The following is a 16,401-nucleotide window of genomic DNA, read 5'->3' as shown; positions in this document are numbered from 1 at the left end:
CCGTGGGGCCAGCCTGCGTGTGCCCTGGGATCAAGTTCTTTTCTGAGTAACCTCTCATTTTGGAAGTCTCAGTATTTGTGTGCCTCTCCTGAATGCTCTGATTTCTATTGTCAAAGTTGAAGAGAATCTTCAGCTTCTATTATTCTTGGTTGCTTCCAGAAGTATAGCATGTATATAATCCTTTTTTAAAATTTTTTTTTTTTTTTTTTGGCTACAACAGCTTTGTATAAGTGTGCTCCCATCTCTATAGTACCGTTGACTATTATAATCATGAGGAGCTCATAATCAAAGAGAAATGTAAAATTACTAAAATATCAACTTAGCTATTATTTTTAAACTAAGGCAAGCATTACGTGAGAAACCTACTTGAAAATATTCAACTTATTCTGACATTGAGATTTCACGGTAGGTCAGATCCAAACCTTATTAGAAATCTACAGAAGATGATGCCGCGGTGACATAAAGCAGAAGTGTCATTTCTCAGTAGCTAAGTAGAGTTCAAAAGCAGCCCTTTATGCGTTCAAAATGCCAAAACCTGATACAAAAATATTTGGACCAGTGATCAAAATAAAACAAATCCTCTTTCCCCACCATGACTGCAAGATATAACAGCTCTTTTATATTTAGCCCATTTAGATGGTAAACTACCTACCACTGGGCAATGCCATTCCAAGGGATACAGAATAAAAGCCACTAAAATCAAAACAATCGGGTCTTCAAGGACTCGGGCAGATAAGACCAAGGAATTAACTGAAAGCACAATAGCTTTTAAAGCCATAAACCACCCAAAGATCCGTTTCTAGCCATTGTAGAGGATGGCAAAGGGTGATAATGGATGTATGTGCCTCCTGCTATCATTCCTTTGCAAAAGGGGAAATTCCCAAAGTAGCCTGGGAAAGGCTGACCCGTGTAAATGGGATCTGCAGGGATCTCTTCAGGCAGCAAAGGGAACAGTGGGAGGTGAGAGGAGCTGAAAGGAGCAGGCTCTTGGCCAAAGCTTGATCCTGTTGTACCCCGTCCATGCTGGTTGAACTTTAAGAAGCCACCTGTGCCAGCTGAGTAGTTTCCAGGCATGAACAAAAAGGCAAGCTGTGGCTTCTGGAGTTAGAGCATTTCTGAGCTGCGTATCTAAAACCTGTTTTTTTTAATTGGCAGGGAAAATATAATAGAAAAAGCGTGTTCCTCTTGCCCCAATCGGTCTGCCATTCCCATGAGGCAGCATGGCCAGATCCAGAGACACCGCTTCTTGTCAGTGAAACATCACCTCTGAGAGCCCCCGTGGCAAGTCCTTTGAACCACAGTTCATGGCAACAAAAAGGGACATATTTCTTACTAATGGGGATAACTTCACTGGAACGATATGTGGTCTAATTATGTTGGAATGAAACGTGAGAAAATCCCCCTATGGTCCTTCCCCCCTGAATCCCGCATAACATGTTTGTCTCCCTGTCCCCTCACAATTCAAATCCATCCAGTAAAGGAGTTGTAGGCTCATTACCTGGCTGCATAATGAAGTACATTAGCAGGACAGATGGATAGCTGGCAATAGAGGCTGAAACAGGCTAAAATCCAAAGTGCTCTGAAATACTCCCTTGGGCTTTCTCCGAAGCCTATTTATTTTTATAAGAGGATTTTAACATTCACAAGTTCATAGGAAGCTCGCCTGCTTCCTGAAGGTGTCATCGTCCATGGCGCAGAAGCCCCAACTGCTGTTTGGAGCCAGCCTTTGTGAGCTCACACTGCTCGTGGTTACGCTGCCCCTGACATTTTGAAGTCAGGTCACCCAGGGAGCAGCACCGTTAGTGCAGTGGGCTGCACCCTCGGCGCTGAGAGCGGTCCTGGGGACAACAGGCAGGAAACCCCATGGAGAGCACCCACCCTTTGAAAAGAATCTTCTCAAAATGACCCTGTGGTCCTCAGACCTCAAAGTACTATTAAAAAAAAAATAACAAATTCTCTTTTTCCTCAATGGCTTTGGCAGTCATGCCTTTTCCTTTGTCAGGAGGAGAGGAATGTCAGCACTGACAGGCGGCACAGGGCTGTGTACAGACCAGCCAGGGGAGTTGAATCCTGTCATCCTACACAGCCTACACATTCAACTGTCTCTTCATTTAACATTTTCCTATAGCACGTACTGATTTCCTTGTACCCTTCAAGGCACAGGCATCGTCCTTACCAATCCCTTTACTGTAGTGATGTTTCTCTTCACTGGCAAAAAGCATCCTGATGTTGGACCATGCAGAAGCTGTCTTGTACAGAGATGTATGAGGTATCTTTCCACTGCCTACAGGGGCAAGATGTTCTCTCTCAGCAGAGCCAGCTTTCTGCACTGTACGTGGTAGGCTGGTGCCTTCTGCCAGAAAGGGATCCAGCTCACTGCACCAGTGACCGTTTCTGCTGTCCTGAGTAGGAACACAGAACTGCTCTGCTGAATCACACGAAGCTCAGAGGCTACAGACCGTCGTGGAAGTAAAAACTCAGGCAAGTAGCAAAGACAAGCCGGTAGCAAAATGGGTAGTATTCAATCGTGTAAGAGAGCAGGGTAGGGAGAAGCATTACACCAGCTCCTGAAGTTGTCTGTACAGCCAGGGGAGATCCCAGCTTCTCCTTCTGATCACACGTGCCTTGGAAGAGTGGTGTCCTGAGGTGCGGTTCCATCTTTCAGACTCCCACCATGTAGGCAATTGACTCTGTGGCCATGCTGGTGCGAGGGACCGGAGGCAAATGGTTGTTTTGCCTCCGGTCTTGGAGGCCGCCCTGCCACGCTGAGATGCACGGCCTAGGAAGAGGATTTGTGTTACAGACGGTGCCAGCGTCCTGTACCGACGAAGTGGAACTGACATCTTTCACTGCAGAAAAAGCAGAAAGCACCATCCATTGAGGCTACCCGTGCACATGCGCTGGCAATATTGAGAAGAGGAAACAAAACTCACACATGCGACAGTGTACCTTCCACCCAAAGGTTACAAAAAGGTATGCAAATCCTGCATTGCTGAAACAGCCTTCCCTAATTCCTCTGCAAGACAAGAAAACATGGTAGCAGCATTCTGCGTATCACTAAAGTGTAAGCCACGGGGATGCTCACCTGTAACGCACTGAAGCATGTCCCATTTGGGGCTGATGATAGATAATCCCAATGCCACCACCCAGCTCCTTTGTCATCATTTGACCGTATGGTTTATCAGACTTCCTTTATCTATTACTTCAAAAGTGTTTCTCTTTGCAATGTTAACTTGAGGTAGAGCACAGGTGTTGTCCTACTTTCGCTGCCATCTGCACACAAAACCCTTCTGTAGCTTGGCTGAGATGGTCAGGTGGGCATACTACACTGCTTCGTAGAGTGGCTGCAGGCTAGTGCCATAGACCACCCGTGGTTCTCCATCGCCTTCCTAGAATTCCCTGCCAAGTGCCCAGAAAGGATAAGTTCTCCCACAGTGCTATGAAAAGCCCTTATTGTTCATTTTTCAGCCTACAACATAGCTGCGATTCATGCTAGTCCTGGTATGGCATGAAAGTAAGGGCAGGGCTGGTACGGACCATGCCGTGTTTCTGCTGTCGCGGGTGCCAGGCTCACTCAAGGTCAGTAATATGACCATAAGCAACTCAAATTGCCTCCGCTGGGAGGACTTTGCTAAAATGCAGCAGCCAGGAGCAGGAACATCTTGAAAGGTTTGTGTTACATAATTGGTTTGACCAGAAAAAAAAAAAAAAGGAGGAAATTAAGCAAAATCATAAAAAAAAAACCCAGAGGGGATTCCTTGAAACTGTAGCTCTGTAAAGCACTCTATTTATTTCGCCCCAAGCCTACAAAAAATACTAAATAAGATGATGAGCTTGGTCCTGGAGTTTTGAGGAGGGTCTGTGGTACTTGCCCCTCTGCCAAGTGTTTGGATGAAGTACTGAAATAACATCTCCATAAAAAAACGGAGAAACCGTGTTTTACTTAGAGAGGAGGAGAGTCAGAGCAATTAATCTGCCAGAGGCAATCCTCTTCATTACAATGAGTAAGTGTTTACTGCTCCTGAGTGGGGTACAGGTGACGTGTACTTTACGGCAGACAGAGGTGAATTATCTGGAATAGATAGCAGCCATTTGAGCTTATTAGGGAGGTGAGGGGTCTATTTGTTTTATCTGCGACTGATTCTCTGCTGGGCTGTGAATAAACTGGCCAGCAATTCAATGTCATGCTACCTAGTCCAAAGACACATTAACTACTTTTACCCCTTAGTAAGGCAGTAGTGCCTAACACTGGATTCGATGTTGTCGGGAGGACAAGGGTATGACTTAGGGTTTGGTTCCCTCCCCCCCCCTTTCTTTGTTTTGGTTTGTTTATGAAGTAGGTGGCCATGTTCCAATCTGCTTGTAATGAACATGCTGATAGCAAGCTAAAAATAATTTGGGGGGGAGTATTTTACAGAAATCTCTATAACAACAAAACATACAGATATGTCACAGTAAACCCTTGCTAAACGTGTAGAGCTCTATTACCCAGGAAGGAAAGAACTGAACGCAGCCCATATTTTTGAAAGCGTTACTTGTTTGTAAGGTAGAGGATGTACCGATGCTTCTTTCTGATTTTGATCCAAAAGTTTACATTTTCTTGTTTCCATTAAATCTGCACAGAATATCACTTTTACATTGAAAGTCAGTAAGGTTTGGGCTTCTAAATCACACTGCAAGTGTTTCCTAAAGGCTGTAATGGTGAAACCTGCGCCCCTGCAGAGGATTTGGACAAGACTTTAAGATTTGGGCTGACTCTTAGGACCAAGGAACAGGAAAGAAGTCACAGAGGGATGAAAGAGGGCTCCCATCAGCTGCAAATAGGTTGACTATAGTAAGTTTTGGAGGAGATGACTGAATGCATGCGTATAATGACAGTTTCTCTTGTTAAGATATGTATCAAGATGCTCAGTGTTTGGTGGTTTTCCTTAAAGCTACAGTTGCTCAGAGAACTGATGTGGTGAGCCCCTCAGCTTGATTGCTTGTTCCCAAGTTTGTTTGAACGTGGCCAAGAGCGAAGGTGAGACACAATGGCTCAGACAGCAAAGAACATAGTGCTTCTTATTTTAAGACTGATAATTAAGCCATTAAAGATTGCTGGGGTTGGCAATATCGTGTCTACAGGGAGCTAATTACTCGTACAACTGGTAAAATACCATGACAACAAAGAACGACATTTTATAGACAAGTAACAATGACAAGCTCCTGCCCTCCAGCATGCCGTTGGAAGGGCCAGCCTGTACCCTCCCAAGTCAGTGAGGTGTCTCAAGTGAGTAAGAGCAACTTGGAACCAACATTTCTGCTGTGAAGGTGATTAGAAAGGATGCAGTAAACTCTAATAAAATATCCAGTCTAGAGAGGTGTCAACCAGCGAGGATACACTACAGCTGTACAGCCTGCATGGTTAGACATTGCTTCAACAGCAGAGCAATGGGCCCAGGGGCTTGCTGATTCACTCTTTCCTGTTTTTCATTTTGCTCCTTCACAGAGATTGTGGGTTTGGTCTACAAGTCCCTCCAAGGGCATCTGCTTTGGTGTTAGTTTTTTTTTTTTTTTAATTTTTCTCACCAATACCCCCAAAGGACTTCCACTTACTTCTCTTTCTGTACAGCAACAGCAACACAGAGGCTCTAATTTGTTTGCTAGAAGCATATATTCGTGGTGAGAACGGCATGTCTTCCTCTGAGACCTTTCAAGAGAGCCCCACCTTGCAGAATTGCAGCATTTCAGCTGAGGTCTGACCGCTGAAGGATCCTTTTTTACTCAGTAACCTAATATCACTTATTTCTTTCCCTACCTATAAAAGCCTGGATTTTTAATTCATGTAATTTTCCCGTTGAGAACAGAGACTAGTTAAGGCATTTGCTAAAATCTATTAATGTAGTTATTCGTTGGAAAAGAATTCAAAACAAATTTATGTGAGGGTGAAGCTTAGAAGCCTTAATGGGACTGGCAATAAAATATCCAATCTCATTTATAGGACACCTGTCAAAATTCAGGTAGCCTTGATTGTGGCAATTATTTATTTGTTATTAAATTGTCTTATTCCTGTTCCAGAAGGACAGAAATCAACATGACTTTTGTCCTTTCTGGTGAACATCGCAATGGGCAGTCCACTGACTGGATAGTATGGAGAACCTGTGGTACACAGTGTGTGTGTATATACATATATATATATATGTTTGGGTTTTTTTAGTAATTTTTTTCCAGGGTAACACGGGACATGAGAAATGCCCTGCTGGGTTAAGACCAGCGGCCCACCTAGCCTACTGCCTGGTTTCTAGCAATGGGCAGGAGATCCTGTTCAAGGAGAGTGTGTGAACCTGGCCACTTTCTGTAGTTCGCTCCCCTTTGAGCTTCCCCAGCAAGCACAGCTATTGTATTTGGGGTGCTAGAGGATATATTCCTGTCTGTACCTTTCGGTATCCACGTATGAACCGGTTGTCCGTGAATTTGCCTCATGATTTTTTGAACCTGCTGACGGTCTCTGACTCCACACCCTCCAGAAGTTCACCACCCTTTGTGTAAAGATGGACTTTAAAAAATCTGTTCTAAATGGATCTCCTCCTCGATTCATTGAGTGCTCTCACCCTCAACTTCTTGTACTGTGGGGTTTTGTGAACATCTCCATATTCATGTTTTATCTACTGTCCCCAAGGTTTTATAACCCTTGATCATATTCAGTCTCGGTCTTCTCTCCTAACACGGAGCCTAGCCTTTTTAGTTTCTTTTCATAAGGCAGCTTCTCCATCCTCTCAGCTGTTGTAGTTTCAGTTGCCCTTCTCTAACCCTGCTAGATCCTTCTTGAGGTGTGGAGACCTGAGCTTCACACGGCTGCTGTGGGTGCACCAGGATATTATATAGAAGCAAAAGAGTACCTTCGGTTTTGATCTCACTCCTCTTCCTGATGAGACAGGAGCATCTTCACGGTGTATGGTGCATGTCTGTGTTGCTATATATGTTCCAGGACTAATAGCAAAAAACTGCAGCCGTTTGCCTATCAAAACAGCATGAAAATCCCTGAAAAATCTATCAGGGGATATATGGATGCTCCTGAAGACTGAATTAGCTTTTATCCTGGTGGCTGCTGTTTTGCAAAGGAGGTAAACGGGGGGGGAAAAAAAGCTTTACAACCTTCCTGAAGATCTTTTGTAAAGTTGTGCTTTTTTTTTTTTTTTCAGCATTGTGGAAAAATAACACTCACCAGGAAAGGTCCAAACTCTGAATGGATGCAAAATTGTTAGGCACAATTTGAAATGAGGAATTTTTAAGTCTCTCAGACCTGGACTTCAGCCGCCTTCCTGCAGCTCTCCTTCCTTTTCCTTGCTCTTCTGAGCAGCATAAGGGATCCAGAGAAAGAAAGAAGCCGTGGTGACTGCGGCCCTAACTATGGCCTCCTATTTGTGGACACCACCTGGGAATCTGCTTCAAATGAATCCCAACTTATTTTTCCTCTGAAGATAATCCTCTAAAAAGGTAGCAGCCAGAAGCAGAACTCATGGCAATCCTGCTCCACTGAAAACTTGGCTTGTGAGCCTCAGGAGAGGGAGAATGGTTCCAAATTGTGAGACAGAAAGCTACTGTGGAAACCACACAGATTTCCTGGCCCTCTACGATGGATTTTTTCCACAAAAAAAAAAAGGATGCTTTGGCCTAGTAGCAGTAACTTGAGGTTCAGTATGCCCGGCAAAGAGCTCTCAGCACCAGGCTTCCTCTGAAACCCACCGGAGGAGAAGCTAATCTGTTCCACACGGGCACACAGAGGGAAGGCTTGAGAGGACAGAAACATGGCCAACAGGTACAAGAAACACCCAGGCCGGAGGCGCACACTGTGCCAATTCAGCGTTGAATTTCACCCATGTTGCTCACTAAACTTCTTGTAACTTCAGCAGCTGCACGGCTGAACCTGCAGGAACTCATTTTTCTCTGGTCTTTCCTTAATGTGGACATCCCCCTCCTCCGCCCTTGAGTGGCAATGAGCTCCCAGGGGTTGGACTCCTTGCCTTCTGCAGGTACTCCCTGCAAAGCCCTACCTGAGCCTTTTTACCCTCCTCCTTCTCAGTAATGCTGCCAGCCCTCCCCCTTCTGCTCAACCCTACCTCCATCCCGTGGGAACGCTTTAATTCGCGAGGCAGGGCTGCCTCCGCGGCCACAGTTTCAAGGTTATCGGCTGCTTCATGCGCTATATGTCAAACACCCTGGCTGAATTGTTCTTTCCCCATGCTGACAGCTCCAACAAAACAAATATTTAATAGCTTATGGTGGTGGGAATTCTTAAAAAATTCTTGTCCCTGCTGATGTCCCCCAGAGAAAATGAAACATCTGCCACTCCACTCCAAGGATACTAGCAAATGCTGCAAGCCCCGGGCTTGCATCTCTGGGCTTGCATGTCAGTGCCTGGGTGTCCTGCATGCAAGCATGCCTGTTCTGCTTTCTGCCTAGCTATGGGGCTAATCTGAGCCCTCCTTGCTTTGCAACCTCCTTACGTATGTACAAATTAGTTCTTACAGTCCAGGTTTTACATCCCAGGTGTGTATAAGGCCTCTGTCTTGTTTACTGCAGGTGTGGAATTCGCAAGTATTGAAATGGCCTTTCTCCACACAAAGGATGGGTGGGTGGGTGGGTGGATGGATGGATGGAGTTCCTACTGGATTGGGTCCTGCATGACAATTCGCTAGACACTGGTGAACGTGATGCTCCATATGTTAGTCATTCACAGGGAGAATGTGCACTAACATCATGAAACCCTTCTGGCTTTGGAGGGTGACCTTCATGCTACACAAGGAAAATAAGAATTGTTTAGGTTTTTTAATTCTACAGAGTTACGTGTGTCTCAGAGCTTCTCCTATTTCACTTTCCTGATAGGTCTCCATTGCTAACAAAGGACTGGATACCGTTATTAGAGCAAGGGCATTTTTTGTTGAGGTCTCTGTTTTGCTGTTGGCCAGGAAGGATCAGCACTGGCTATTTAACCTTTGTGTTCAAATACTGTCTTTCCATACACAGACCTGTCTCTTGGTGCTTTTCTGCCTCCTGATGGTTGGCCGGTCAAAGGCATTCCCACGTTTCCCTTAGACATTAATAAACACATGTAAATATACTTTAGACCAATCTGGTCCATCACCCTCTCCTCCTGTCTTCTTTCTGTAATTGCCCAAAGCGAATGAGGCAAGCTTGCGATATCACTTTGTGAGATGCATATGAGCCTTGCATTGTGCATGGGGATGTGAGAACCAGGGTCAGCAGCTTTGAAGCTTGCAGACAGCTGAGGGAAGACAGCCATATGAAAAAGAAATCGCGTGAAAGAGCATATAATGCAGGAAATGGCAACCAGTAATGTTGGAGCTAGAGACTGGAAATTAGCTTTCCAGAAAAAACAGTGAAGAGAATCAAACAGCAATTGAACTCAAACCTCAGTTTTTTGTATTTAAAATCAACTCTTCATTAGTTCCAAGCTTTTTCACCCAGCACTTAATCAAAGGAAGAGCCTTTTTGCATCCTTTCTTTTCCTATTCAAGTTGAGCGCTGCATCTTGACCACAAACTATTACTGTCACAGTGATTTACCTTTCTGGCATTAGTTATGGCCTTTGCCTCCATTTCCAGCTCACTGGGTGGTTAGTTTAGCCTCCCGGCATTTAGGGGAAAAGTCCAGTGAACATAAGTTTCGGCAGTGGCAAATCCAAATGTTTTAAAACAAGAAAACAAAAAAAAAAAAAACCAAAAGGAAAGACTTCGAAAAGGGAGAGGAATTATGTGCATTTAATTTCTGCATATGAGCTTTTAGAATTCATAGTTACCTAGTCTATCCTCACAAGTCTGAGGGCAAAGAATGCAGATTTTATATTCAGCCCAACTAAAACCACGTGACTCCAGAGCTCACCTTAAAATGACCACGCAAAGCAAAATGCCAGTGGTTCTTTTCTCTCTGATCCTCAGCTTCCTTTCCAAGGTCTGTAACAGTTTTACCTGTTGCTTGTAGATGCCCGTAACTACTTCATCACTCGGGAACTACATGGAGCAGAGCATAGTGTCTTGTGGGCACACCAGTGGGGCACTGCAAACAGCACATAATCCTTTTTATTGTGTTAACCTCTCGCACTGAAGTCCTGAGAGGAGACGAACGACTGGTGAGCAGCCTTCCCACAGCTGAGCCACAGCGATGTGAAAATGGTCCAGGCATCTCAATGGCGATGCTTTTCCTGGTGACCAAGCAAACAGGAGAAGCTAAGCCCTTCCCAAAAGCCCTGGATGGTTGGAGATGGGGTGGGAGATGCTGCCCCAGCTGCTTGCTGCCGGTTCCCTGTAGGGAGAGCAGCAGTAACTGCTGTGGCTGAGGCTGGGAGCTGGGATGAGCTCACCCCGGAGCCCCTGGGACCCCGCCGTTGCGCAGGCACACAGCTGGTTGGCCCTGAGGCCAACAGGGCTGTAAAAATGCTGGACTTTTAGGCCTACCCTTAGAGAGCGAGCATATCGATTGCTGCAGCGTGCAAATGTATAATTGCACTCTAGGGGCCTGTGGACAGCGGTGGAGCCAGGAGTGTGCAGATGTGATTACAAATGTTGTCTACACGGGCAGTTTCATTTACTCACAAACGCTACCATGCCTTTATATTGAATCCCTATTTTGGGGTCGCCAGAGCACTTTAAACTTGAGCTCTGTCCCGCTGGAGCGTGGGGGCAGTGCTCCTGCTTTCCTCTGATTCTCTGTGGGTCCTGTGTGCCGTAAGGACAGAAAAAAGCAGCCAAGTCATGAGCTGGTGTATTCTTATTAATGCCAATCCAAGAGTCAAAAACCACCCCAACCTGTTCCACCGATGTCCCTTTGCTCAGTCTTATAAATGATCAAAAATTCCTAATTTGCTTCCAGGGGTTTCCCAGAGCTCTGCCGGATTTTGCAGTCCATCTTTCTCTAGTTTGTTACTTCCCACTACAGCCTTGCTTTATGCTTCCCTAGCTTTACCTTTGTCATCAACTCTTCTCACCTTATCGATGTTTTGAAAAAGGGAATCTTATCTGCTTTCTAAACCTTCTTCACATGGGCAGGCTCCTGATGACAAAGAGAAGTGTCCTACTCATTCTCATCATCATGAAAAGCCGCAGAGGGGACTGAGAAAAGTAGCGATGTTGCTCGCCGAGGGTGTCACCTGTGCTGCTGCAGCATTTGTGTGTTGGCTGTGATTTTGAAAGATGCAATATACACAATAAGCAAACAACAAGCAATAGGAAGGAACGATGTAGTTCTTATAGACTTAGTAAAAAATAGTCTGCAGAATTACTTCAAATGGTTAGGCAAGCTGACACAATTTAACATCTGTGGATTTATTACTTTTTTTTTGCCTGCATCTTAGCAGAGATAGCAATGATTGGCCAGGCTTACCACAGCCATGTAAACTAAATGCAGAACAGTTGTTAGCGCTAGGTATTTGCTGAGGATAGGTTTTCTGAGCCGCAGCAAAATGATGCTGACACAAATGTAGTATGCACGAGAGAGAGATGCGTGTTCAAAGGATAGGACATCATGCCCATCTATACGTATCCAGGGACTTGCCATTGACTTGTATTTTTAGCTTGGCAACTCAAATCACTGGTCTTTTGCTCCTTTTGGTAAAGAGCTTTGGGATCTCTGCTCTCTAGTGCATTATTACGAAACAGTTCACTTGATTGCCCTTTCCACAGGCAGACATTGGCCTTTTTCCAAAGGCATATTGTATTTGCATTGATCACACCGCTGACTATATGACCTTGCCTTTAGGAAACATGAAACATAAAATATGAGTTACTTGGACTCCTTCTTCTAGTATTATTCATTGCTTTCTTTTCTGATCTCTGAAAGAGATTGCAGAGCCAGCAGGAGGTCTGTTTGAGACCCGCTGACACCATGGAATTCAGAGTACTTTAATTATCCAAATGATCTAAACAAAAGAAGTTAACAACTGAGTAGTGTATGATTGATTGTTAGCTGTAAACTGCAAAAATGAATTTGGCAGCTGGAATGGTTACATGAAACTCTGGAGGTTGCTCCTCCAACACCCCGACTAGGGCATCAGATTGGATGTGCTGGATGTAAATAAATCTGGAAGCATTCACAGAAGATTTTTGCTGTACTCACAAGCACCGTTTTTTCTGTGTTCTTTTGCTGTAATGAACTACTCAGTCATTACAGTGGGCATCCTCACTGTTCTTCAGGTCAGTGTCCAGCCAGTAACTGTAACACTTCTGGGACTAGGAAAGAAAGATCAATGTAAGATCACGGGGGAATCAGGATGGAGGGAGATCTGGAGACTGAACAAAGCCATGAGCCACAAATTAGAAAAAACACCCTGATAATCAGTACTTCCCAGTAAAATGGTGGTAGACCTGAGGCTAGGAGACCCAGGACTTGCTGCCTATCTGTTGGTAGCAGAATGTCAGTGACAATACAGGAGAGCTGGGTGAGATGGTGGTCCCTGCATCCCTCTTCCCTTGATCCTCTCGAGTGTTTACAGTTTTGTATTCACTTAACATGCACACTGACGCATCAAGCTCAGCCAGTCTGCACGTACAAAAGCACAGAGGGCAGTGCTTTCTCCCATAGCACATTAGTCTGTGGCTGTGAGTTCTGGTTTACCGTGGATTCTAGAAGAATATGCACATTAAAAAAAAACAAACAACCAAACAAAGGAAAAAAAAAAACCACAAAAAAAAACCAGCTCCAAAACCCGCAAACAAACAAAACCCAACTTCTTGGCTATATTTGTGCTAAAAAGGTGTGTCACGGGCAGTTCAGTGGATACAGGTACAGAAAAGTTCAAGAAGTCCTTAAGCTGCAGTTTGATGGAGAGCATCTTGGGGACAGAACAACCCTGTGCTTGCTCTTCCCTAAGCATCTCTTATCATCCCTGAGAGATTGGCCTTTTCTGGCACCCGGTCTGGCTACCCTCACCTTCTTAGGTCCTTATCCTGAAGGTGGAAGGAAGACTTTGGTCACAGGGACGCTTTTTCCCTTTTCACCTCACTACCAGACTGCTCTTAGGAACCAAGTCAGGGAGTGTTAGGGAACACTCTTTGTCAGGAAACGTAAACAAATGTAGTTATGTTGTCTGCAGTTTTTAGTAAAGTGCTCTTCTTTTATTCCTTGAAACTGTAAGTGTTTAAGGGAAGCCAGATAGAGCTAGTTACTTGAGTGCCTGCAGTGATTTTCCTCACGTTCAGAATATGCAAAGCAGCCTACCAAAAATCACAGAAAACCACCGTAATGCAGCACTTGCAATAACACCCTGTGACAGGAGTTGATCTCAGGACTTATTTGTGTATTTTTAGCATGTAAAAATATGTTTGTCAAAGTTTGCAGTGCTGCCAGTACATGTGACTTTTAATTCATCTCGCAATACTCAGTATTTTTGTTAGCCAGAATTGCTACAATTGGCTTCTTAGGAGAATCTCTGTTTTCTGAAAATAGAAACTAATGGGTGGTCATGAAAACTGATTCAGAGGAGGAGATGGGGAAGAGGAATCTGAAGCTGACTTGGCAAAGACAGCAAGTATTAGGAGCTAGGAAGACAGAGCTTACAAGAAGCCAAGATTCAGAGGCAGAGTTCACATTGTTTAGGAGGGCCAACTAAGAAACCAGCTGGGATGACGAACAAAATTGTACAAGGTGCCCTAGATGGGAAACTGGGTGTTAGCCAGAACCTGGGGGTGAAGCTGACAACAGGAACACACATAAAGTCAGAGGGAAATCTGGGCAAGGAGATGGAGAGGGGAAAGAGCACAGACAGTTTGGAAAGAAGGGGCAGAGGGAAAAAAAAACCCTGGGTGAAGAATCTTTTTCTGTAAGTTATCACCTTCACCCAGGAAAGCCAAGATTTCTGTACCTTCCCGTTGCTCCACGTCACAAGGGTGAGAGATTGCTACTGCAGTCCGGTCTTTCCTTGGTCCAAGCAACAGAGGTCTGCGTAGGGGACCTAAGTGTCCCAGCTGATGTGTACCAGCTTGATGCTACAACATGGAATTTCTACTTTTATAATCTGGATAACTATACACTGCACCCTCTCTGTCCTCACCAAAAAGATTTCAAAGCCAGGCCTTCAAAAGCTGGAAGTGCCAGGGTTAAGATTGCCTGTATGCCTGTGTTAAAGGACTACCGTTAATTTTATGAGCACATAGCACTCCGCAGGACCCTTGCCTCACCAGCGCACAAGATGGATGGGGCTCACTTAATGAGCAGCTGCTCAGTATTTTTTTCCCTTCGTTGTTCTTGAGTGTGTCTCCATGCCTTATTGACTGCATACTCTCCGCATTGAAGGCAATTACTTTTCTCATGAGTTTTTCTGTGCTGCTTATCGCTATAGTAACTGTGTGCCTCACAAATACTAACTCATCTGTTTTCTCTCTTCCCTCTGAGGCGGCAGGGCACTACCTGCGTTTCATGAATGCGGAGCTGTATTTCATGAATGCAGAGCTGAGGAACGGAGAGCAGAAGCCGAAGAGAAGTCACCGATTCCAAGTGTCCCTATTCGAGTGGGACTCTGTGTTTCACAGCCTTCAGTGACTCGCAGCACTTCGCATGCTCTGGCTCCAGCTTGCTTTGCCTTTACTTCTTCAGTACCTCCTGCAACTTTAAAGCCTCAAGTCAGGCACCTGGAAGATGACGAACACGTAACTACTGACCACCTCTGAAAAGCTTGAATGACTTAACTAACTTCACGTACAAAAATCCCTGTCACAGATTGGGACAGTATCTATTCGTGCAGCTTGACGTTGTTCTGCCTCTAACGGTGACACCAGCCAGTCCCTCATCTCGTTCATCACGTAGCGCATGTTCTCGGTGCATTGCCATGGATTGCAGGGGCAAGGAAAGCATCAGCTAATACAGTAGTACAGTGAACTAAAATCTTGCCAAATAAATGTTGCAAACTCCCCCAAACAAGCCAGTTAGGTATGTATTAGCAGTGTGGTTACTCTGCTTGCTTGCACATTTATCCTTTTTCTCTTCTCCATTATGCGTTTTAATTCTTTCTATATTACACCCCCAGGGTCAGGACTGTCATTTTCTGTATTTGCAAAGCACCCTGCATATCCTCGAAATGATTCAAACAGCCTGTGAGGTAAGTAAATGCCACCATTTTAGACAAGGGGGAAATTAAAGTATGTGGCCTAATTTTTAAAAAAATGGGTTATAATGATGGCACATTTCTTATTTGTCCAAGAAAAGAGACCACCTGTGAGCACACAGTCCTGCTCCTGCAGCAGGCTGGACACACAGCCGAACACAGGAATGGGCTTTTTGGGCACTGATGCGCAGAAGGTGTAAATAATTTAGCGCGTGCCTATTTTGGAGGATATAGATATGTGTGATTCACTCAAAGTAACATAGGAAGTCAATCAATCTTGTCATCTAATCAGTATAACAAAGGAAAAATATGTTTCCCTAAAATAGCAGGCAAATAAGTCATGTGAGAGATAATACTTTAAATTTTGCTGAGAGTCTGTAAGTTCCAATAAGCACCAATCTTTCTCACTTAATTAGCCTCCTTAGGGAGCTACATTGCAGGTGTTTTCCATTATTTTCAGCAGAAGTTTAGCAATTTCTCTTCACATCGCCTTTTCTCAGGACAAACCTCTGTTTTCCAGCTGGAGATAGTTTGGTTTCTAAATTGTTTCTCTCTTTATCCCTCCCAAATCATCGGAGTGAAAAGCACTTTCTCCTCCCTGATCCTCCTCATGTATCTTCCCGGAGAAGAAAAAGCAAACGTAGGCTGGGGAAACAGTGCCGCTGCCTGAAATCTCATCTCTCTGGATGCTTACCACAAGGACAAATCAACGAAGGAAGGCATCTTTTTTTATCATTAGTAATAGCACAGCCCTGGCCAGATGCAAGGGAAAAATAAGAGTCTCCCGCAGAAGGCTTGACCGACCCCCCTGAAAGATTATATTAAGCTGTTTTCAAGGCTTATGTCTTATTTTAGCAAGTCACACACTCACATGCACAGCTGCCCCCCACTCACACAACACAGGGTGGGTCAGATTACTTCGTATGTCAAAGTGGGAGTGATCTGTTGGCTATAGGAAATATTTGGGAATGTAGTTATGCAGAGCAGTCAGTCATGGGCTTTCTGCGGAGTGGTTCTTCGGTTCACAGAGCATTCAAACTCTGTGGGTTTTGCCGTTGCGTCCTTGCCTTTAGGGTGGGTCTCAGAGACCTGTTTCTTGCATCCATTCCTCTTCTCCCAAGATATTTGGGATTCAAAAACTTACAGCAGGAGTTTTTTTGTAAGAAATGAGTTGTAAGAAGGAGCTAAAGGGTGAGTTATAAGAAATGAGTGCTTTCCATCAACTTGGCTGGAAATTAGGTGCCTCTGAAAATGCAGCTCCATGCCGGGTGTTTCTGGGCATGTTGAATAAGCGACCTCTAGGAACT

This window comes from Vanellus vanellus (genome assembly GCF_965231255.1).
Source record: "Vanellus vanellus genome assembly, chromosome: 6".
Lineage (NCBI taxonomy): Eukaryota > Metazoa > Chordata > Aves > Charadriiformes > Charadriidae > Vanellus > Vanellus vanellus.
The sequence above is the reverse complement of the archived record's forward strand: the minus strand, read 5'-3'. Positions refer to the sequence as shown.